At 31.5% G+C, this 26,531-nt stretch overlaps 1 protein-coding gene across 1 annotated transcript in view; it reads left to right on the top strand.

Moving 5' to 3' along the window:
* The first annotated feature begins 4,024 nt into the window (after positions 1–4,024).
* Positions 4,025–26,531, top strand: part of Task6 (TWIK-related acid-sensitive K[+] channel 6) — an 84,603-nt gene continuing 62,096 nt past the window's right edge. Inside the window, exon 1 of the mRNA XM_018517317.1 lies at positions 4,025–4,557. The gene's annotated coding sequence lies outside the window, so the exon portion shown is untranslated. The remainder of the gene's footprint in view (positions 4,558–26,531) is intronic.

The raw sequence follows: 26,531 nt of genomic DNA, 5'->3' as shown, positions 1-26,531 counted from the left end.
ATAAATTTTTAATATTTGATGTAAGTGCATTAAAAAGATGTCTAAATGTATATAATCGAAATTACTTTAAGATTACTATATTTATTTTTTATTTATTATTTAGTTATTAATTATTAATATATTTATATTATATGGTTTTTTGTTACTAAATTTTTGCGGATATGAAAATTGTATTTTGTTATTGTAGAAAAAACTTTTATATTAAACATGTTCAATTAAAATCTAATCGGCAATATATTTCTTACAGATCTATTTCTGGATGCGAAATCAGTTCTGAAGTTGGCGGTATTGGTGAGTAAAATTTGGAATATAGGGGATGGTTTCTTTTTACCAATATCATTATGGCTAATTGATTATATTTAGAAATTTAAGTGCCTGAGTGCATTATATTATTTTACTAACGATAAAAATGAACGATAAAGATAGAACGACATACTAAGGCACTCGAGTAAAGTTTCCGAACACAGCTTACATAAGAAATCAGTGTGATGTATTTCACGTATAGATTTTCTCATATTGATGTATAAATGTGCATAAGAAAAGTTGAACTAGAAAGCGGTGTACTTCGCGTTTTGGAAAATATATTTATCAAAGTAGTATTATGTTTAAAATAGAATTATTTTATTGTAATACTCTTTTCGATTCGATTTATTAGAAAATAACTTTTTTTATTATCAAAATTCCTGTCGATATTTGAGATTTAAAAAGTTAACATGGAAGGAGAGAAATGATTAAAAATTTTATGGTTTTTCTTAATTTTTTTATAACATGATATGATTTATTATAAATATCTATAAATTTCATGTTTTATGATTATTAGTAATTGTAAGTTATACTGTTTATTTCTTGATGATTTCTTTAGCAAAGATTTTTTTATCTACATAATGTCAAAATTGACGCTTGAACTTTGTAAATAACAAAACATATGCGCGAATTCGCGATTATTCTGGCGCGTTAATAGATTTTTATGGTTTTTAGTTTTACTACTCCCATTTAATTTTTTATTTTTATTTTTTTTTAAATCTAATATTATATAAACGATTATAAATTTTGTAGAATTAGATTTATGGAAGTTATAAAATTTTGTAGAGATTGTAATTATTTTGGACTTGTTGATAAATTCCAGAAAAATAAACATTTTGTAAAATAAAATTTTTGTACAATTATATGATATAATATTATATTTATATAATTATAATTATATATAAATTTGAATTAAAGATTTTATTGAATTAGTTTGCTATATAAATTTCGTGATAACGTCAGAAAATTTGTGAATATTTTATTTGAAAATTATTTTTCTAGATACTATTACGATTGTTTTATGTACATTTTAATGTGGCGATCTTTATAAAATAATATTCGTAAAGAGGAATTATGAAATTGAGCTTCGAAGAGATATTATGAGCTGAGGCAATCTTCGCAAAAATATCGGAAAGACGCTCTTGCGAAGCAAGATTAAATTTATATTATATTACGTTACAAGAATTCACAAGTTTTTTATTTTTTGATACATAAATGTGTATTTTTAATTTAATTTATAAATATTTTGCTATTAAATAATTATTTAAAAAATTTTAACATTTTATATGTTATAAATACAAAAGATTTCGATGTTAAATTGTGGATTTCATATCGCGCATCCATTGCACGTGAAGTAGCACATAAAGTGAAGTACGGTAGACATATAAAACTCTTTAATGAATTTATTAACTTCGTTATATATAAATATTCATTTATTTAATTAACTATTAAATTATAAATTAAATAAAATTGTAACTCTATGAATTTTATATCGTATATTGCGTAAAGTGAAATGAATTGCAATCAGCGTAGAATAAGAGGCTATTGCTACTAGACCGTTTCCGGATGTACTTGCAGATGCAATTGCAGCGGAAGATACATCAATGAATGCGTTCAAACGTTGAGATACGCAAAATATTGAATGTGTTAATTAATGTTACAATTAATCTGTTCTTTTTCAGATACATTTTCTTGCATTTTATTGTAGTTTATCACTTTCTTTTATTTTATAAACTCAAATATTAATAAAAAATTGATATTAATTTGGAATAATATAATTTTATGACTGATTTTATGATTTTTTTCTCGCAATGGTGTGAAAATATAAAATATTATATACATAAAATTTATTTATGAGTGTAAAGAAATTATATATACATATATTTAATATAATATACAATACATGTAGATACATGTAAACTTCAGGTTTTTTCAAATATTATGAACAATTAAAAAGAACAGATTATACTGCATGTGTAGTACTTGCAGTATTCATAATAATCACACTGATTTCTACATCGACATTTTATGTTTTTTTAAATTGATAATTTTTATATAGTAAAATTTTATATAAAAATTTTAATATGTATATTTAAAAACTGAAATATGTATATGTCTATGTATTACGTATGTTGTTCCTTCTATCATACAATGAAATAATCTGCAATCTACAATCTGTGGTTGCGTCTTTCATTCTTTAAACAATTATAATTGCGTCTGATGAAAATTATGTCGTTATATAGGAGAAAGCAAAAAGAGATTGCCTGATTAGCTCGTGATTCCGATCACAACATCGTTTCTATATGAAAATATCGTCTATTCGTCGCTATTTACACATCGGTTTTCAGTAGTAAATTGTAACGAGGCCCCATCACGTAGCTCGTCGAATTTATTGATGATTGTGCCGCGACGGGTAAAAGGCGGCCTTGCCTTTTTAACGACGTACGATATCAGTACGGTGGCCCGTTAGTACGTCGCCTCCGATATTGTAACGCAGTATCGACCGTGCGAAACTCATCTCGCCAAGATGCCGTGTTATCTCAGCGGTGTAATCTTCGCGACCCCGATCGGCATTGTATCTAGAAGCGTGGTGAACTCGACAAACTTTAATTAAATGCAATTTTAAGCCGAGTGTTAATACATTTCGTATATCCTTGCTAGTACAGTTTATATGATCGCGATAAATTTGAATTTTAGTGCAGTGGAACCTAGTCGTCTACTTTCGTCCTCAAAACGACTCAAATTTAGACTGTAACAATATTATGATGTATTGAAGTATTTCGGAAAGATACATTTTACGATATCTGTGTCATTTCTTTGGGAAGAGAAACGGGAACGCGAAAGTTAAATTTTCGGATTCCTTTCGAGACAGCTTAGTCGAAACTGATATAAATGAAGAAGTTATTTTTGTAGAAATTGATAAATTATTTTTTTCCCTATAATGTAAAACAATTAATATATCTATTGTATAATTAGATAATAATATAATAATTTAGAGATTTTATATTATTTACATAAAAATAACACAGAAATTTCGAAATGTATCAATTGTTATTCATATAAGCATTAAAAACTGTGGAATATTTTTAAATATCAAATGATAAAAGAGTGTTTTCCACGATAAAAAGAGAAATAACGTTGTTAAACTATTTTTTACTTTTAAACATGTAATTTGTGACTATAAAGCAAGGAAGTCACGTTACAAATTGCAATAAACAACTTATGGGTGGATAGCTCGTCATTCTGAAAAGACTTGGAAATAATATTATAATAAAAGATGATAGTCTTGGCGCAGGATAATGATAGTAATATTCTCATAAAATATCGATATCACCTGTAGTATCGGCAAGTAAACATCGATTCATAGATACGAAAGTGAGGAGGAAAAAGAGGGATATATTTTGTAATATCATAATATCATTGGGATCACCTTTATCTCTCGTATCGGAGTACGACGCGTAGCGTAGAGTAGACGCGCGCGTGTGTCTTCATCCTCATGGTCCGCGTGTCTCTTCTCACCCCGGATCCTCGCTTTCTCCCTCGTCGAAAAGGGTGGTCCACGGTGGCGCCGTGTCTGGTCAAAACGGGAACGAAAGCTTGCGCCGGAACCGCGCAGATCCTCTCCTCAGTAGTTGCCCAGACGCTGTCACGGGCGTAGCTGGATGCTGGATCGTCTCTCTCTCTCGCGCGCGCGCGTGCCGCAGGGAGGCGCTTCCTTTTCTTCTTCCTCTTCCTCCTAATCACGTCTCGCGTCGCCCTCGCCATCGGCGACGTCGCCGTTGCCGTCGTCATCGTCACCGTCGTCGACTCCGATCGCGACGTCGCGCTCATTGACACGGCCCGATCGTCGCCCCCCGAGAGCAAGGAGAAGGTGCTGTAGAAAAGGGAGGCCGACGACGAAGGATTTCTCCTGCCGGCGTGACCGAGGAGGAGAGGGGGAGAGAGAGAGAGAGAGAGAGAGAGAGAGAGAGAGAGAGAGGGAGAGAGAGAGACAGGCAGACAGATAGATAGATAGATCGAGATAGAGAGAGGGAGAGGATAAACGGACAGGTGGACCAAGATAGAAAGGGCAGAAAGGTAGACGGGGAAGGAACGAGGGATATAGTTGAAGATAGAGACCGACCGACCGACCGACCGACCAGTGGAGGAGGTGTTGCTCAAGTAGTGCTCTGTGTATGGTGCAGTGCGGTGCTGTGCTCGAGAGAGAGAATGGCGTGGACGGATTTCGCATGTATCTCGCCGTGACGTGGGAAGGTAAGAGAGCACTGCCTTACGCATTTCTCCTTTTCTTTCTTCTCTCCTTCCCATTTTGTTTCATCCCCTTTCGTCACGTGCCGCGTCGCTCCGAAACGATCATCGAAGACTCATCCGGTCGTGTCTAACCGGCAGCTCGAAATCTAGTTCACATTCCAAATCGGCTCCGATTTGCGACGATCGTCCATCGGCTCGACCGGCGCGATGATACATCGCGTCGCGTCGCGACGCCGTGCCGCGCCGCTCCGTACCGCGCGGTGCGTCCTGTCGCGTGCGCGTCTGACGCGACGCGTGCTGTTATCACTGATGGCTGTAAGCTCTGGCTCTAACAAGCATTGGCTGCGCTAACAAACTGCTTAGCGGTTGCATTCACGCAATCTATCGGATTTCATTATTCAAAGATCCGCTTATTTCGTAATGTACTGCTATATGATGAAGAAATTATATTGTCACACTTTTTATTATTATCTGAAATCCTTACTTTTTAACAATTAATAGAATTTAGGCTGTGATGAAAATTAATCAAAGAATGTGACATGCCTATAGAGCCAATACAAGCTGATCGTTAAATTTCTTTTATTCAAAAAATGACAATAATAAACATTTCGATCTTTTAAAGTCCTCCTCAATATATAAATCGCTTATATAGATAAAAACGCGCGTTCGCAAATTTATCATCACAAAGTAACGATAATAAAATAAAAATTAGTCATACAGGAATATAAATATAATATAGTTAAATTATGCTAATTCTAATTTTTTTTTCTCTCAGTGCTGGTTTGCGTGGATAAATGATTTCATATCTCAGTTTTGTCAATGCCACATGGATAAGTTGATCAAGAAGGATTAGTTCGTCTAATCGAAATACTCCTTCTGGACCAGCTTATCCATCTGGCGTATGACAAAATTGATATGAGATTATTTATTTATGTGAACCAACACGAGAGAAAATATGATTAGAATTGTCATAATTTAACTATAATTTATAGTCATTTTGAGGATAACTATATATTACTATTTATAGTAATGTGTAGTTGTTTTTAACCATGCAAATATATATCAATTGTTCTATTAATAACAGTCATGCACGCATTGCTTGAACATCTTTAGTTTTTTTAAACATATTTTTTAGTTATTATTACCACATAAATATTAAGTGAATGTAACAAAATAGTTATATTCACTACAATTGCGATTACTGAATAAAAATGTTAATTTTATTTCTTTCAATAAACGATTGAGCATAATTTCTTAAATTCCGATATGACTAGTTTTTATATTACGACTATTTTGTAATAAGAAATTTGCGAACGTTTTATTTGTTAGCAGTTTGTATACCGAGGAGGACCCTAAACTAAGGTTGAAACGTTTATTATTGTCATTTTGAATAAAAAAAATGTATACTTGACTATAACTTATACTGGTTCTTATAGGCATCTCATAGTCTTTACTTTTAAACTTTGTAGGATTAATGTGAAAAATGTATAAGTGAAACGAAAAGTTTCATACAACTGAATCGTCACGTTGACACATTGCTATGACAATTGTCTATAAATTTCGTTTTTTATAGTAACAATATGACTTTAACATACGATTTGCATTCATCTCTGCTGGAAAAGTGAACGTTGAACTTTTACTGAAGAAATGTACCGAATTAAATGGCGCGTATGCGATACTTTTTTTTTAAATTAATCAATTTTAAATGATTTGTGTGATGATTAAACATTCCTTAGTTCTTTTTAGAGCAAAATGTAAGATTACAAAACTGTCGACAGTACGGAGCACAATATCTACTGCAAAAAGGATAACATTTTTATATTCTTTATTATTTCTTTATAAGAGATCGTGTATGTTACATCCTGTGATTTCTAAATGTGACAGTAAAAAACGACTGTAGAATTTTTCCTTTGAAATTTCATTATCAAAATGAAGGAAGAATGGGCATTTTTGCGAAATATAAATGCCCGCCTATACATCTTGCATCCCACAACGTAAAAAAATGCTTAATTTCGCGGATAAAATTTACGACTACCACCCGCATAGTCAGCGAATTTTATCTTTACTGTCAGCCTTTACCGCGCAGAGCAACGATAAAAAAAGAAAGAGTGCTTCGTTACCGTATTATTTATGAGGAAAGAACTTATTTATCTTGACGAGGGGGTTGTTGGTAGGGCTCAGAGAAAAGGCCGAGACTCAATAAACGAGAATATCTCGATGTAAACGTAGTATGTAGGCGAAGATCACACGTGACGCCAATCGATATCTTCTCGAGTATAATCTCTTTTACGAATCTGACGTTCTTGTCTCTTTTACGTGATAAATACAATGTCTGATCGTACGGCACGGAGAAAATTGAGCTCAGAGAAATATTCATTTGTATATTTTTTCATAGCTGACAATTTGTCGGTCCTCTAGACATTGGAAAATTGAAGGCTTGAACTACAAGCTTGATTTTTTTGCAGAAATAAATTTCTTTATTTATATTCGGTCCATTATACAGGGTTTCCCATTTTAATCAATTCATGTAAATATGATATGTAAATTTGAAGGGTTTCAAGGAAAACATCACCTAATATATGTATCAATTTTAATGGCAGAGGCGTTGCAAAGAGGAGATTTTAAGGTTTTTCAAATAAAACTTTTTACTCTTTTAAATTTTGTGTATTTGTTATTTAATATTGTAGCTTTAAAAGAGACAGACAATGACAAGTATATATAACAATCGAATTATATATTTTATAAATTATTGCAGTATTGTAATGTGTAATATATTTAACGAAATTAGTGTTACTTTTTATCCAGATTTAAAAGCATATTTTTTGTAAGTATAAAAATTTATGTAAATTATCAGTCAAATAATTGTCAAACACTGATAGAATGTTTACATATTGTAGATATTTGAGAAATAGACGTCATAAATTCAGAATTTTGTATTTCTTTGAGCCAGATTTATTAATAACAAGCGTAGTAATCTTTATTATATAAATATTTTCTTTATACACACACAGAATGATTGATATTCTCTTTATATACATAATAACACGATCTGACGCAAATCAATCTTGTGTTATTGTGATATCTCTATTTAGATTTATGCTTATGCGTTATTTAGATAGAATGGAAGGTATCGTGTTTGATTAAGAAACAAATTAGACTTTATTTGTAGTTTCATTAAATTAGAGTTATTATGAAGAATGACCTTGTTGTGAAATCTGTATATCAAGTGGCTTTGGAACAGCTGTTGAATATGTAGTTCTCGAAGTTACGTAATATTAAGTTTTTTTCGTTTGGTTGAATTTTAGATATAGATTTCTGAAATAATAGCATGAAGAAAGGGTGAACTTGAATTTGATTTGAAATAATATTTATACTTTACAGATTTTATTAATTTGATTACAAAATTGAATAAAATTACTCTTAATAATCTCATACGGATTATTAGATTAACATATATAATAGATTTTAACGACTCTCAAGAATTTTTATTTGTTTGAAGCAAGATTTTGCCTGATATTTTTGATTTATTAGCGTTATCGCTATTGTTTATTAGTGGCGACTTAGATAAATGCTTTAAAAGATATCGAAGCATGATAGAGATTCCGCAATAGATAGGAATTGCAATTCAATTTTTGCTTTCTATATTAAATTCCGTGCGGTTATAGGTTATTATTATTTCTATAGCATGCGCGATGCTCGTAAACGCTTCTTTAGAATTCTTTTATCGTTGTGCAACATTAAATAAAAAAACCGAGATTTGTGCTGCTGTAAATCGTGCAGTAAAACGAACATAATTTTAACCAGTTTCATAATTTTGTTCAGATTTTATGATATTCCTCGTCGCTCTCAGATTGGCTGATTTTAATTGGCCGCGTTATTCCACTACGAAAGCTAATCGAAAGTAAATTGCGTTTATTGAGATATCAGCGTAAATTAAATTTCTCTGAAATTGAAACTCAGATTTTCACTTGTCATAATAGATACGTCTGATTTTCAACGTTACGATTTCAACGTCCTGACTCGAATTGATCCCGAATTAACCTGGCATTAATAATAGAAATTCAGCGCACGTACATTTATGTATAGCGCACGTCTATTTCGTTAGCTTGCGTTGAAGCTCGATCTTATCTTGCTTCAAGAATACCCAGTTTCATGATTAATCCTTGAAATCGAATTTCAACGAGAGGCAGACACCAAGCGCGCAGAAACGTATTAAAAATCTCGCACCACTGTACACGATTTCTAGAAAAATAGTTATTCCGCGTTTGTATATAGTTAAAATTCTCATATGACACGATTTATAAATTTGTGACTGAACTGCACGTTGTGCATTCCCGCGCATCCATGCGTGAGGCTCGTCGCGAAAAAGCATAGATGCGAGGTGAGGTGATTATGGGCGTCCAGACGACGCCCCGCGTCCGTCTGGCAATGCATCGGAAAATTGCATAGCCGTATCGTCGTCGGTACTTTTCCGGAACGCGACACCACGAAACGTTTCCAGCCGCGATCTACAGCGCGGCTAATTCGTCGCCGAGAGTTGAATGCCGGCTAAACGATACTCAGTCGTATTCGCGGCCATCCCAAATTGACTGCACATCTTTACTCTCGATCTCTAACCGTATTATCGTTACACTCGGCTCGAAGCCTTTGTTAGCGACGTTGATAACTCATGTCAGGCATACGTTGCTGCGCTAAAACTGTAATCCCATTATGGGCCTGTTCTATCGGAATTTAAACTCACATTATGATACGCTGTGTACGCACATAATGCTTGAACTATTGTTTTTTCTCCTTCTTTCTCTCTCTCTCTCTCTCTCTCTCTCTCTCTCTCTCTCTGCAGCGTATGTATATAACATATCATGATGATAAACCCAAATGTAATAGATACATACATAAAAAGATGTATTTTGTCGGCTGTGTAGATATAGATTGTATGATAGGTAGATAGTTCTAATGTATCATAATTTTCATCAATATTAAATAACTCTGTAGCATTATGAATATATATATTTATATTGAAATGTTCTGCATTTTTTGTTCATTTTGGTTTCTAGTATTTGTAATTGTCTTAATTTCTGATGGGATTTGGCAGAATGAATGATATTTATATTTTATACAGAGTCATTATTTAACAATTTTAACTTTAAACTTATTTAATATCATAGAATCAATTGACAATATCTTTCTTATCGTATCTGTATCGAGAAGATAAAGTCAATCTCTTAATTCTTTAGAAGTTGTTCTCGACAAGCCATCTGTTGCCTAAAAACTGTGGTATATTCGAGCATTACACCTTAATGAAAAGTTCTTGCGCGTGTTATATTTTGCCAAATAATGGGGTTATTCCTATTTTTGAGAATTTTGTCAAACTCAATTCAAGCATGAAGAATTCTTTAATTCTTTAATATATTGTTATTTTTATGTCCGTTCCTGACCCCATCCTCCTCTCGTTCCTGTGCATTCGACCGAGTTTATTCGCGTCGATGATCTTTTTTATCCTCTTGCCTTTCTTATTTTAGCAATTTTCTTCGTTAATTGTTATTAGCAAAAAATCTGTGTGATATATTTATAATCGTGCTCGAAGAGAATATGCTTGCGCAATCCTATATGTCGAAACACTTGAAAGACTTTATTGGAAATCGTTTCTGCATTCGGTTTTAATAGCCTCTAATATTATTTATTATTCTATAATATAAGAAGGGAATTCTCTCTATACCTAGTCATTTATACCGAACGTCAAAAGAGACTGCGCTGCTTATCAAGCCACTTCTCTGTTCGCTTTTTGCCGTCCTTGCGCACGTAGCAAAAACCTCAGGGCATAATATATCAAGGTACACTGAGTTTATTATTATTGCTGTACATATAGAGCCACTTTATAATTAACGTTTATCTAATTACGTAAAATTCATTATTTATTTTTCCATTAACATCGCATTCTTTTATATATTATATAAAAATCTAAGATCTAAAAAAAAATCTAAAATCTGCTTATTTCATATAGATTATATTTCTAAGTATATAATTATTTAAACTACATTCTCTCTCTCGTAAAATATTTTGTGTGCTGATAGGCACTAAATATATAATATATAATGTTTCGAGTAAAAATTACGTGATAAACGTTATTTTTTAACGACATTCCGTTCATATTCCTTCCATTCACATTGTGACATGTCCTTTTATTATTTCTTTATCCTCGTCATTAATCGACAAAAATTCGTGTCATATTTTTTATGTATATCGTTGCTTTATTAACTATTAATTTTGATTAAATCTTGTGTGGGTGTAAAGGGCTTAATAAGGATAGTACTTCCGTTCTAGAATGTTGCATGATAGGTATAATAAAGATGGATAAATACATAGTACAATTTAATCGCTTAATAAATTATTGTAGGCAGGAATCAGCTTTGATGCTAATGAGCAGAGAATTTGCTTGTTGCGGTACTGTAGTATTAAATAATGAGAAATTGAGGTTATTTTCTCTCTGGCTAATTTTATTTGCGCAATAGTAGTATATTCTATTGATATTAATTTATATATTAAGAAAATGAGGTGCGATAGAGTTTAATTTGTTTATATTTTTACATTTTAGAGTTACTTTGTGTTTATACTATTACATATAATCATTTTGACTGTAGCTAATTAAATGGACAGATACTGTTTCTCACGCAAGTTTTGTTTTACAAGAAGAAATATTTATTATTAATTTTTATCAATATGTATATATATATTTTTTAAGTATGTCAATATTCTTAAGTAAATAAAAAACAGATTTATGTTGCTCGGTTATTTCGTAAATTTTTTTCGTTTTATGACAGACCGAGGCATACCATGGCATGAATTTTTTGCTATTCGCTAACGACGGCGATGCGCCACGAGCCACTCGTTCGAAACGGCCAGAAGTTCGTAATTTGTCAATTAAGTTTCTCATTTTGCTCGGATTGGACCTTTGCACAGCAAATAAAGGGAACGAATCCCTGTAACAAGGACGGCACAGCTCACGAATGCAAAAGCGAATTAATGCGATTCAGCGTCGAGTACTTCATGTTTTCAAAATGCACTCTCGACACTGTGCAAAAGTAAATTTTAACGAACGTCTTAGCTTGTTTCTTGTACAACGAGTATAAAGTGTGCATGCTTACTGTTTTGTTGCGACGTGCGTGAAATATTTTTTACCTATGTAAAAAAATTAGATGCAACGAATTGTTGACTGTTTCTTCTATTTAACAGCGCGAATTAATTGGTTACTTCACTAAAGTATTGCGAGCAAATGAAATGAGTGAAGTACCAGCAATCTTAGATTCTTAGAAGTTGCACGCGAAATAGTCTTCAGTAAATTCGCGCATCAATTTGTCATTTGAACAAAGACTTTTCTGCTTGATGCAATTTTCGTAATATTGCGAGCTAACGGGCTTACATTTTTAGATGTCCATTTTCTCTAATGCTTCCTTTTAAAACTCTTCACGTGCATTTATCATATTTACTTCAAAGAAGAAAAATTAATGCCAATGAAAAAACTTAAAAAAAATGTTGTATCATATATCATATAGATTGACATCTACATTGAGCAAAAGTTAAATTTTATTAATTAACTTTTGTTTTGCTTATCGATTTTAAATTATGGAACAAACAGTACTGACATTTTAATGTACATTCTCTTTTCACTTTTTTTGAGTATTCAAATCTGATTATGTTATTCATAAAATGTTAATGCTAGAAATTTATCCAAATACTTTTTGTTCACAATATATATATGATAAAATATATTAGGTTTACCGTAATTTCGCGAGAATATTTGCTATTTGGGAAAGACAATCGTGGAGATATTTACATTTATAACGTTAAATGGTTTACATCAACTTTATGTCGAATGATTTTCCAACCACTTACTTTCTGAGTGCATTTTCTTGTATATGCTTGATGCCGCAACTCACGTACAGATCGATGCAAAAGAAATTGTTCTCCACTGTTCGCCATTATAATGCAAAATTTACTCTTCCTCTTAACATCACACTTTTCTAGTTTCTGTCTACTTAAGACAGAATACATATAGCCGAAGTAAAGTTGGAACAGGGAATGTAAACACGCAGTTTTATTTTCTTCAATTTGTACGGAATATTTCAAAAGTACATTATATTTTTACAAGTATCTATACAGACGTTTGTAGATACATACATCATTTGTTTCTTACGTTCAGCTATGTTTGAAATTTATATGCACATTCTGGTGCGCATATTTCAAATTTATTGTACAACGAGAAACTTTGAAATCTATGATTGCATAAATGACATAGGTATCTGGTTATAAATTTTTTGCATTATTGGAAAATTTTTAAGTATCCTTCCGTTTTCTGACTTTCCTATTCCATGTGAAAAGACTATTCGCTGTGGTTGAGAGACTTGGAAGCTTGCCAGTAATAACGGTGATTCGATCTGATAAAAATGGCGAAATGAAATTTAATATAATGCTTGGGTGGTGAAAGGGTGTGCAAGAAGGGGCCGACTGAGTTTACATTAGGTAATGAAATCTATCTTTGATGCGCTTCGATTAAAACTCTGAACTCAGCCTGCGGAACTATATATATATTGGATTATGACGTCAGAGTCGAAAAATCACATACAAATTCTGCTTTTTTCCTGCAAATTGTGTTTGTGAATTAATAAATGGCTGTAAAATTTAATTAATCGTGGTTAGAAACCTGGAGTACATGCAAAATAAATATACAGATATTTATTCATGCAGAAGAATCAAAATATAATTTATAACACATTTTATTTTTTCGTCGATCGTAAATAATGGAAAAAAATATTCTATTTGACATATATTGTAAGAGAATATTACTTGCGCTTTCTCTCTTTTGACGTCATAATCCACTTTGGCGGTAGTGGTTCAGAGTTTCAACCTTTTACGTAATTCTTCTTTCTCTTTTTCTTCCTTCCGTCTATTCGTTAAATATAACGAGATAAAGTTTTGTCTCCTTCATCGCAATGATCAAGAGACCTTGATTTTATATGTTAATTTACATTAAGCCTATAAGAATATCTCTATGACTCCGTAAACTCATGCAGAAACGCCGAGAAATAATTGTACGAGACAATGCAAGATAAACGAATGTCTTTCCAACTATAAGGATATATCATTCGAAAGTGTTTGGAAACAATGGAGGCATCTTATGATGTGTATGATTTAGAGATACGCGCGTTTAAGGATTATTCATTTATTTATTTTAATGTTAATTCTTATATACAGATAAATATTGTAACTTTATGTGTTTTCCGATTCAATTTGCGTATGATCTATCGATGCGATTCTGACGAAAATTAAATTCTCCGTAAGAATTATCCGCAGGCGATTAACGGTTTGGTAAAGCTTCACGATTTGAGGAACAGTGAAGGTGCATGACCGGAAATCTTGAAGAACAAAAAATAAGTCGATGCTGTTGCTGATATGACGAATCAATCGTGATGTGTTCGCGACAACTATAAAAGTACTTAATGTGTGTTGACAGGCACCAACATTTATTTTTATAACATATTTAATACATTTAGAGTTTGTTAAACTTATTGAATGCTCTTCCAATGAAAAAGAAAAACTTAATGTTTCAAAGTATATTGAAGAGTATCAATATTTTTATGAAATTTATTAATAAATAATAATTGACTTTTGGATCTTTAAATTTTAAGAATAAACAGATAATAAATTTTGTTCTTTTTATCTTCAAGCTGATTCCAGATTAACAGAAATATCGTTTAGGGTTTAATTATCGGAATATTTAATATTGGAAATTGGAAAGGTATAGAGATAAATGTGATTTTCATTATTTTTAGTAGGGAAAAATCGATATTACATTTGGCAAGAAATCAATGTTTAGAAAGACGTTCGGTAGATTGAGTTTGCTCTCAATTTAATAAGTATTGAATCTTTTTTATGATACTTAATAAAAATTTCGCTAATAATAATGTTCGCTGTTGTGTGATTAGAACGAGGGGGTAACCACTAGCTGAAATATTGTCCCACAGATTACATGACATCATATGATTTCATCTGATTACAAATAATTTTTTTCGTTACATTTGAAGTCGTTTGGTAAAATATACGAATTTATTTAATATTATACAATGATTTATCGTGGTTGCATACGTAATTATTAGATTATACATAGAAATTTAATATGAATTTTATAATGATTTCGAGGACTTCTCTCCCACGATTACATTAAGTGGTTACCCCCTCGGATTAGAAAGAGTTTCTGTCTAAATATTTCTGCAATCTCGTATGGATTAAAATAAGGTAATAATATTCAATAATTATTGATAAGCTGTATAGGTATATAAAATCCATTATTTTAAATTATAATTGAATTTTTCATTATGATATCATGTGGCATTTAAAGTTGTTTAAAAATAAGCTATTAAATTAAAATCAATTTCAGAATCCCTAATAAAAATATAAGATTTATAAATTGCTTCATATGTAAGATTTTATTAAGTTTTTCGATTTCGCGATATGAAGATCAGGCTTTACATTGATATAATTCAGTTCAATATACGTTTGCATGTATTTGGAATTAAATTTTAAATTGATTTGTAGTTATTAGGGTATAAAGTTATTTAAATTTTTAAAAACAAATTTGTTATATGCGCAAATAAAAGATACTGTTTGATAAAAATTTTTTTTTTAATAGTTTTTCTAAAAATAATGCATATTTTTTTTTTTATAAGTGAGGCACGAGTTTTAAAGTACTAATTTTTCCTTATTTTCTGATTAGATTACTGAATTACTTATTACTTATTTCTCGAAGTAAGGTAGATGGTTTCAACGCACATAAACTTATATTTGCTGTCGAGAAAGAAAAAAAAGGTTTACAGATATATCATTATTACAGTTAAAAAAATAAAATTGATCTTTATTAGGATTATCGATCCATACAAAATGGGTGGAAGGCTATAGTAGGATTCAGAATAGTTGGTAGTACGATAATCCTTGATAAATTGCAAGTCATTACCTTCGAGAGAGGATTCTCTTTTCGCATCCTCTCTGATCGAACATTTTTTCCATTTATACTTTTCCTTATTTCTCGTTCGGTGACCCAACTCGACTAAACTAACCGTCGTCATTTAGCGAGACAAACGGCGAATCGGGTAAACGTCACAGTTTCATTGCTCCTGGGGAATAAGTTTAGCCCTTTCGCGTTACACACAGATATTTCGCCCGGCATGCGATTGTTCGAGCAAATAGAATTGTGACTGCTACGCGCACTCGTCAACAGCGGGATTGCAAACAGTTGCGACTTTTTCACGAAGCATTGTATCGATAATATCGGTTTGCATATATAGAATGTAAATTAACTTAAACAAACGTGTATTTGCATGAATATGTGAACATATTTTAATATAATTCGTTCTGCGCGTATCGTTATTTGTATTCGAATCAGAATGCTCAACGATAAACATACCGATGGTGATATGCATATTGACATCCAATTAATTGTTACTATTTACATTACGCTCGATATCATCAGCGCAGAAAAGCGATCTTAGATCTCATCCTCGTTTCTATCAATGTAGTTTAATTTTAATCTTGATTTAACTAACTCTTCATCTTTTTCTAGTACTAAGAATTAGAAAAATATAAAGAGCAAGTTAAACCGAAATTAAAATTAGTCTACTTTGGTAGAACAAACCTTAACCAATGAAACATGATGCGGATTTTGGGGTGCTCACGTCCGTTTCGATTGATCGAGAGAATCGTGAGGCTCGATATTAAGCCGAGAAAGTCGAAATACAGCCCCAAGATATCCGCTTTTGAGCGACCAATGATTTACATAATGTATACAGGATGCAAATTTAACTACATCAACGGCACCCTTGTCTACCTCGCACAAAATAGGAATCCAGCCGAGCGAGTGACTTGCGGGGACCGGCAAAATTTTCCGCGGAAATTTCCAAACGATGGAGCGATTCGATTCGCGATGTCCTTAAGCGTCTGTTTAAGTGTCAGTTCGGTGAAACACGTCGTTTCTCGATACACGATATCAGACAATTAGCATTTTTAACGTTTAGGACGTGATATGCATGTTGGACATGTGTTTATTATTCAAGTGGTAGATATTATTTTATTTCTCGTGTGATAATATCATTTAAGTTGTAGGTATTATTTTATATTAATGTTGCATAAAATAATAATATGTATGTTTATCATTTAAATAGCAGGTATTATTCTACATCTCATGTAATAATAGTACTGGGTATTGCTATTAAAGGGTGCTACTATTACTTGATAATACTGATACTAAATAAACTTATAATCAATATCCTTGAGCTGCCAAGTGCAGTTTAGCTTAAATAATGAAGCTCTAGGTGACATTTATAAGCTCCTGTCTTCTTTAAATAATAAGGTAGGATAAATTTTTTTAATTTATTACACAATTTAAAATTTTTAATTATATTGGTTATTGTTATATATAACTTAATTTATTAGAATAATATGTAATGGAGAAAAATGAATAAGTTCTAAATTCTAATTATGTATTTACATAAAAATTAATTGTACAGAACAGATATATATAGAATTGTTCTACTCGAAACTGTCTCTTTGATGTTATATAGAGTTTATTTCTTACCAACACTTGTTAGTTGCTCGTACTGGCCTTCTTTTTCTATTATATTATTACAGAATTATTCTATCTTTTCGCAACCTATGACCTTTTTCCTAAAAAAAAATCGATCTTCGAATACGGAGTCCGGCCTTTGAAATTGTTAACCCATATTCTTTAGTACACAAATTTTTAAATGTCAGAAAACATCGAAAAGCATGTAACTTATTTTTAAGCACAATCGAAAATAATAACGAATGGAATGGCAATCGGTTGGCTTGCTTAAAGACTGAAACGTCAGAGGAATTATTCATCTTAACCTCACTTGTAGCAATTCGTTCTGGTATCACCATTAATTATTAATCATAACGCCGTAAATATATAAATGATTCTAGGCACGGCGTAAGCACTTTTTTATTTTCACTATTTTACCCTGATATTATCCTTCATTTGAAGTAAATTTTAAAAGCAATTTTATTATTTAGTTACTCTCTCCTGCTACATTTTGTCGTTCTTTCTAGGAAATAGTCGTAAATGCTTTGTAGAATGTTTTACGTTGTAACATCAAGCAACTTGAAACACTTGCAAGATTGTGGTCATAAGTTTAAATATTCATCTTTTTTCTCTCTACCTCTTTCCCGCTTCAATATAGACTTGCTGTTGAAAGCAAGTTTACAATAGCTAAAAGACCATGGCTTTAATAAATTAACCGGTAGTGTGTACCTTAACACTGGGTATCAGCTTTACTCTCGACCTTTGCGTTCAACCTCTTACATACATAATCGCGAGCATGTGCGAATTTGTAATTAGCGAGGAAATTGTAATCCTAGTAAATTAACTAGTCTTACGTAAGTATAATATGGTCACACATTTACATTTCTCCCTCAAGACTCATGTCCTGGATGCGCTGTGCATAGCCTTTTCTCTTCTCTATTTGTACCACTGCATTATCCCAGATGTCGTGTAGTCTTTGAACGATCCTCGATGGAATCTTGTGTGTGAACGCACCTTCAGCAGCCTCGCTGCGGAAGGTGGGTAACGATCAACACGTACCGAGATTCGCGCGTGCGCGCCTCCCGTGACGTCATCAACATATAGCCGTGACTCCGGGGGGTGGTTTTGGATATCGTTTCTCGATATCTGTATACTCGCGTGCGTCAGCGTGGACACGCTGACCGGCATGATACGCATTGTCACGCACGGGCACGCTTGTGTCGAACGTGTCTTGCTTTTTTTTCCCCTACTGGCGCGAAATGTCTTTTTTTCTCCCCCTTCGTATATATATCTCGTTATTGTTAGCGCGACCCGGAAGACAAATCCCTTAAAATCCCTTTGACGGATATTCGAGATACGATTCCTCTTTTTCGATATTTCTTTTATTCCATCTAAAAAAGAATTTTATATACGAAAGCGATTGTGCAACGAATTGTGTGATGGTTTAATTTTATGCCGTAGTGAATATTGATGTAAATTGACAAGCTGCTTTTGTTTGATTAAATGAATAGAGAGAATGTAAACTATGTATAACGTCAGTTTAGAAATATATACATAACAGAATATTACACAGCTTATAACTATACGCGCTAAAATAATAATAATTATAATATAATAATAATTTAGTTTAGTAATAGATGAACGATAACACTGGATTAAATCTTTTAATATTTTTGCTCTTATAAAATGGAATATGAAAAAGGATTATTCTATTTTATTCTATATATTATTTGAATCTTAGATTAAAATTTCTCAAGAAACTTCACAGAAATATTTTAATGAAATATTAAAATATATTATTTAAATGTAAGAAACTACGATAATTGTGTAAAAATATAGAATACACGCACATACAAAATCAAAATAGATGTAGTAATATAAATCATAAAGATATACATATGCATGTATATATACATACATAATCAGTATATAGATAAAAGTATATAACGATAAATATAAACTTATAGAATAAAATAATATAAAATCCGAATATTAGCATAATTAATATAACCGAAGAACAGTATATTTAATAAAAGTTGATTGACCTTTTTTCTTTTTTGCTACAAACCTATTTAAAAGCATATTTTATAGATAATCTCGTTTAAATCATTTTATAGTTACTGATATTTTAGTCTGTTACTTCAGTTACTTTTTATCGATCGTTAACTATATCGTAGATAAAGATGGTACCCATTAACCGCAGGTGTTCGCGTCTGATAATTGTTTTAATTTATGAATCATGCAACAAAAGAAATTCGATGGTACAATGGTCATACTGATGTAGGCCGAAATAAAAAAAATATAGAACTACATCTAATATTGTCGATATTGACAAGAATAAAAAAAAATATTGAAGAATATATATCTCTCTCTCTCTCTCTCTCTCTCTCTCTCTCTCTCTCTCTCTCTCTCTCTCAAAACTGCAAATTTACCAGTAAAATATACTTATGCTTTTTCAGCATGTATCTTTTCTCTTAATAGAAATGCTGTAACGTAAATATTTAACTTATAACGTTTGAATTTAATTTTTCATAGAAAAGCCAAGATATTTGTGTATAGTACTTGCGAGAAATTTGCGAAAAGATGGATTTTATAAAATCAGAATAAAAATATTTTTTAAACAATAAGAATAATTAAAAAATATTTTAATTAAGTAAAATGTTTACACGTAAAATGCCCCCCAAAATAGACATATATATGCAATACACCCAATGCGAATTTTTTCTTATATTTCATTCCATGACTATAAATCCTTCCGCAGAAGGATAATTGCTACATAGAAGGAAAGAAAGGTCGCCGAGAATCGCTTCTGTTATCTGATTGGTAATTATCATAGCGAGCACGACGGGAAACGAAGATGTTTCCTGATCTGAAGTCGCGAAGATAAGTACTCGCCAAGTTAGACGGTAATTGGAATTATCGAATTTACTATTAGTGACCAATGAAATAAAGAGTAAAAATCAATAGATTAAGATAATTTGATTCACGCACATAACAATTTTTGTAAATTATAATTTGAGTAAATTGCAAGCAATTTAATAGCCCTGATGTTATGCGATTTTCATTTTTATAATCATATAACGTTAATATAATTATAAATATAATATGAAATATATATATATATATATAATATATAATCCATCTTTTGTAATGCCTTTTGTAAGGTCAATATTTGAAAGATAAAAATTAAAATGTATTATTATAAATTTATATTAGATTTACACTTTAGAGTTTCTTAACGTTTGAAATTTCTACAGTAAAAGTCTCTATACTTTCGGTATGTTTTCATAAAAAATTCTAGGAGTTAATGAATTTTATCGTTAGTAATTTACGTAAAACATGAAATTCACGGACTGCAACGAACTTTCGTCAACAGCGTCATATCCGACAGTAACTTTGCCCGGAGACCGCGTGTTAAGCTAGCTAAACAAAGGCGAATAAAAGGCAGATGTATCTCGGGAAAGTTGGACTCGGTCGATAAATTTGCGCTAAATACGCCGACGATGCGGATTATACCTCGACAATTAGGAAGTTCCTAGGACACAAATGAAACTCTTGTTCGCATTTAATGTCTAGGCGAGGCAGATCGCGGAGGTCAACGAGTTTGTCTCTCGAAGCGTTGCCGAGAAACACTATTAGTAAAGTTGCACAAACGAAAATATAAGATACAACATTTGAATTGTGTATGTACATATACATATATGTACATATATAATTTAAATATTGTATATACGTTTTTTTTTACAGCTCATTCTGGCATAAATTCCCATTTTAAGCTTATAAAGCACGGTTTGAGAGCTTTAAAAAACGAGCAATGTGGCGGCGAGGCAAACAAAATTCCGTTTTATGTACATACTTGATTGCATCTCACAACTTAATTTAATAAAAAATATTCTTAAGTTTTATCTGTAATGTTAAAATTCTTATAACTTATTTATCTTGAATTCTAGAGAATTCTTTAGGAAAATCCTAAAAATACCTTAAGATGTATATATATTTTTATATCTTTTATTTTTAATTTTTTTTATTATAATAATTGACTTATATATTGTTAAGTTTTGTATTATTTTAATTTTTAAAAATATATTTTTAGCATAATATCCCGATTTAATTTATTTCTGTTGAACAAATGTTTTGTTGAACATATACTCTCCTTTCCATTTTCACTAATCGTCTTTTATTAATTATATCGCATTATTTTAACTTAATTTGTGCTTGGCATATTCTTCATTTCATAATTTTGTTATAATTTTGCTAAATAATTTTATTATGTAAAAAACTGTAGTTTGTATCCGTAAACGAAGCGGAAAGAGAGAGTGTTAATATTATATCATAAATATCATTTCTTTATTTCATTGAGATCAAAGCATCTTCATTGAAAATAAAATCTGGTAATAGCTATTAAATATTGAATGAAATAATGCCAACCAAATGTTCGGTTAACATAACAGATAATGTTACTTTTTTGAATATTTAATATTATCAAACGGTTAATTATATTATTATGTTTGATTATGTTAGCCAAATATTTGATTGATATTATTTCACTTAATATTTGGCAGCTATTACCAGACTCTATTTTTCAATGTAACAGTTTGCTCTGAAGAAAACGTATGTTTCTATTCATGCTGTAGTTTTTCCACTATTACTGATATCTTTCTCGTTTTCATGCTTCGTATAAAATTGATGGTATAATATATAAGCACTGAGAGTAGAGAGATCTCAGTAGAAAAATCTTTTCATTCATTGACTCTCTTGTGTCCGCGGTACTTTTGTCATATGTTTTACATTCTTCATATTCGGTACAAAAAGATTTAACGAATTCAATGGTATAGTATATCAGTTATTACGATCGCTTTAATGGAGAAAAATAATTTTGTTATGAACGCAAGAGATGTACAAAATCAAATTTGTTTGCTGTTTGTAGCAAACAAATTTGCATATTTTATATTTATTACAACTAATGTTTATAGCAAGTGCAATAAAAAAAAGTGTTACAACTGTAAATTATTTTGCGATTCCTATATTTGCAAATAGAATTTGCCATGATGGCATAGGATTAACGTCTATAGCAATTTTTTTCTCTGTGTTCTTTCGTATCCTTATGATCATATATTCATACCTCAATGTGCCAATTTTGTTAATAAATACAAATTTCTCTTATTAATTGGTCTGTTGTCGAGTAGACGTTCCGTTCGACAGGCTACTTGGCTGGGAATGTCCTTTGCCTATCTATCAGTGAGCAGGGAGTGGACGAATGTCAACAGGCCTCACCCGCTGGGGCAAACACTGTTCAAGGCTTTGCCTCGCTTCAGCTTCTAAGCGTCTAACCGCGAGCTTGTTTGATTAGAGACCCGTTAACGCTACTACCTGACGCGAGCATTGCTCCGCTAATATTAAAGTTCGAAGGTTAAGCAATAGCCTCTCGCTGAGGGGAGGCTAGTAGTTACTGCTTATTTCTGCATGCCACGGACGACGTGTCTCGATTTATAAGTTTATTAATATCGCGTGCGCCAGTTACGTTACGATGAGATAGGTCATGTCATTCCGTTTCAAGATTTCACGCTCGCGTCCGGGACGGTCGGGCTTGGCGGTTCAGCGTGAAAGAATATAAGTATTTCCTTTTTCACGCACATACTTTTGCGTGGCTCGTTTACATTAACCGATTGTCGCCGAAGGATTATTCGACCCGGCTTCCAATCGTCTCGGCTAGAAGCTCTATATTTGCGCCCGTTATCGATTTCGTAATTTCCTACGTTTAATCGACTAAATTTCTAATAATCGACCGTCGCGACATTGATTATTTTTCGTTTAGGAAACGAAGGGCCACTGCATTAAATCCATTTAATTCAAAATTGGACGTATGTAGATCAATTTGAATTGAGGATTGAACTGTCTATATCGACTCTCGAGGGAGCTTGCCTTCCGCAAACCTTAGGCACTCTCTCTTTCTCATGCATTATCACTGAAACATCTTGTTAATCATAGTCAGGGATGTCGTCGCCTTTCCTAACTCATAAATCCGAAGCTACTTGAGGTGCTAGTGTCCTCGCAAAGTACTCTTAAAAGCATTCAACTTTTTACAACGATATTGGCAACTCTAGGTGTAGATTGCCACTCGACCTATCCAACCGCTCTCTCTCCTCTCTCTCTCACTCTTTATCTATCTATCTATCTATCTATCTATCTGCCCTTCTCTTTCTTCTATTTGTTTTTCTCTCTTTCTCTTTGTTTCCCCTCTCTTCAGCTGTGGATCACTCAACCTGAAATATAGTTGATTATCAAATATGAGTGTTGATTATCGGAGCGCTATCATCTCGAGTATTTGCACTTTTTTTAATAACGTGTAATACGATTGAAGGGTAGGCGACAAGAATTTATTTTCGTGCTGATTTTGCAGTTGATGTGCCCATCAATAATGCTGATGTCATTTTACAAGTTGAACCGATTCGTCGGGCTTTTCGAACGGGTCGAAAAATTTAACTGCGAAAAAAAGTCTTGAAATTGTACGGAAATTCACGAATACGAATGGTCGAATTATTATAATTTTGATAGGATCATTTTTAATACAGTTAGAAAATAAAAAGCAGCACGTCACAAATTAGAAAACGCAGACCATAATGATGCGCAAATAGTTATAGTATCGTTCGTTCATCGCGGATGTCGAAAAGAAAGGAGAATGTGAAATAATCGTCCGTGGACATCATACTGCGATGGATATGCGGAAAAATTTATGGATTCATGCTAGGTTTGAATAACTGGTATACATACATCTCTTCTTTATCCAATTTATTTATTACGCCGCAGTGTGTTGAAATGCGATGAAGATTTATCGGCTTAGTGATCCGCTCAGATTACCGGGCTCTGTTTCTCTTTTTACGTATAATAATTCTTCACCAATGATCTTTGTTATGGAGGATGTTAATTTATCACCCTTGCAAAGATTTTTTTGTTTACTAAATTTATTTATTCAGTGTTCAAGCATATTTTCAGCAATTTAATTAATCAGTGCGAAATATATCGAAAAGCTAATTATTTATAAAAACAGAAGCGTTTATGATTAGAATGATTATTATTAAAATTCGTTATCATTAGAATGAAAAGAATTTTTATACGTAAAGAGATGAATAAAATCCTGACTGTTTCAATACATAATTTTTAAATGGTATAGAATTCTCTTTTATTGCACGAAAATAGACGGTTTTATTGAAATATCTAAAAGTTTTTTAACCAGATACAGATTTAAAAATAATTTTGTTGAACTATTCAAATTACGTAGGACGATCAGATTTATTAGAATGTCAAAACTTTTTTCAGCATTACTCAATATGGTTAAATTTTCTACGTAATTATTTTTATGATTCAACAAAATTATTTTTAAATCTGTATTTAGTTAATATATATTTCTTTTTAGATACTTCAACAAAATCCTTTCCATGTGGTTATTCATGATTTTGTATTGCCGCATACTACCATATGAAATAATATCTTAATTCATAAAAAATTGTTTTTAATTTGTTTATTGCTCTTTCTCTGAATTTATTTCCGAACACTTGCAACGTCTTTAATTTCTTTGAAAACAAGTCAAAGACGTCTACAAATCGATACAAGGTTTTTCTAACTTTTAGCAATATCTGTCAAGCTTAATCCTTATAATCCGAAAAATATGGCTTAGATTTCAATGAAACAATTCTACCCTATGTGGCGGATACATCATTATGTCTAGTTCTCTTCAATGTTTTCTATAAACGAGCGTATCTGTCATAATACAGATTTTCTAGCATGTCTATCATAACACTTGGTACACAACAATTTATCATGTACTTTATTTGCATCTTAATAGCGATACTTTCATTTATTATAACGATAATTATAGCAGTAATTATAAAAATTCGACGCTTTTGTTTTCTTTTCTAATCCATATGCTCGTTTTATTTATCACAGGAAGAACAAAATTTTGCTGATATATCTGAAAATTTGGCTACATACAGACTTGAAAATGATTTTATTGAACTATTAAAATTATATATGTTAAATATTCAAGCATATAATGAATAATGCTACAAAAAGTTTTCTAACAACCAGCTTGAGAGTCATAACTATTCGAATAATTTAACAAAATTATTTAAATCTAGCTAAATTTTTAGATACTTTAGCAAATTTTTTTTATAATTACTTTGTTATAATTCATTAAACACAAATAATTGTAGAGATTTTCTATTTAATTCACATTTATCTTTAATGAAGTTAGCGAATATTCACTTTATTTTTCTGAGAGACGTATAAGACAAAGTGTATCAAAGAGTTTGGCTATAATCCCTTTTGTAATGCTCGAGATGTTCTCAAACAAAGTACGATACCTGAAGAGACTGTATACACTGTGCACGATATCCAGTAATAATATTATATATACATAATAATGTTGCACAAAATTGCATTTGGAGTCACACGAATCGTACTAACACGAGTTAGCGGTAAACCTTATTAACTAAATTTTCCTCGGCACTCTCTCTGCAATAGATAGGCAGATAAGATTAATCCTAAACAAGGATAGCGTATCGCTAATCCAAAATTAGTTAACTGATATCAATATAATTCATTTATAGTTTATAGATACTCGCATGAAGATGCTCATATTTGTTTATGTGATTTTAATAAAAATCGAATAATCTTGACTTAAAGTTGCCAATTTTTTGAGTAAACTCTTGAGGGAAATATTATTAACTTAACTTTTTGGAAGAAAACTTAATTCTTATAAATCATGCATTATATATATGGTTCAGTGATATACCTGTTTATTCTTACTCGTAACCTAAACGAGATGAGAGTAATTATTTTTTTATTAAAGTTTAAAGTGTTAATACGTTGTAAAAATCTCACGTTTTGTATGAATCTTGTATCTATATTTTGTCAACCTGACCCTGCTCTTGCATTTTGATATTAGAATAAAAAACATTTTATGTCTTAATTTCCATGCCTATAAAATGTATATTCTATATTGCAAGTGAAAATATTAATTTTACATGTACCTACTTAGAATATTTGATATTTTTTTAGTCATATATATATATATATATACGCCTACATATAATATATATAGTATTGTAAAATTATCTTTTCACAGAGAAAACTATTTATTTCGACTCGTAACTCCTATTTACGTTTATTTCATTGGAACAATTTAATTTTGAATGAAAATTATTTTGTTCAATTTCAAAAATTTAGTTTGAATGTAATCAATTTCTTAAAATTTAAGGAATCAATTTGGTTGTATTATTCTAATGACTACATTTATTAAATTTAACTTTTTCTCTGTATAGTTGTTAATTAAACTATAAATTTTTTTATTGATTCAAGATTGATCTATTATAAGCGAAAATCTCATTTT

Source organism: Trachymyrmex cornetzi, unplaced genomic scaffold (assembly GCF_001594075.2).
Source record: "Trachymyrmex cornetzi isolate Tcor2-1 unplaced genomic scaffold, Tcor1.1 scaffold67, whole genome shotgun sequence".
Lineage (NCBI taxonomy): Eukaryota > Metazoa > Arthropoda > Insecta > Hymenoptera > Formicidae > Trachymyrmex > Trachymyrmex cornetzi.
Note: the sequence above shows the minus strand (reverse complement) of the source record. Positions and strands in the feature narration are given on the sequence as shown.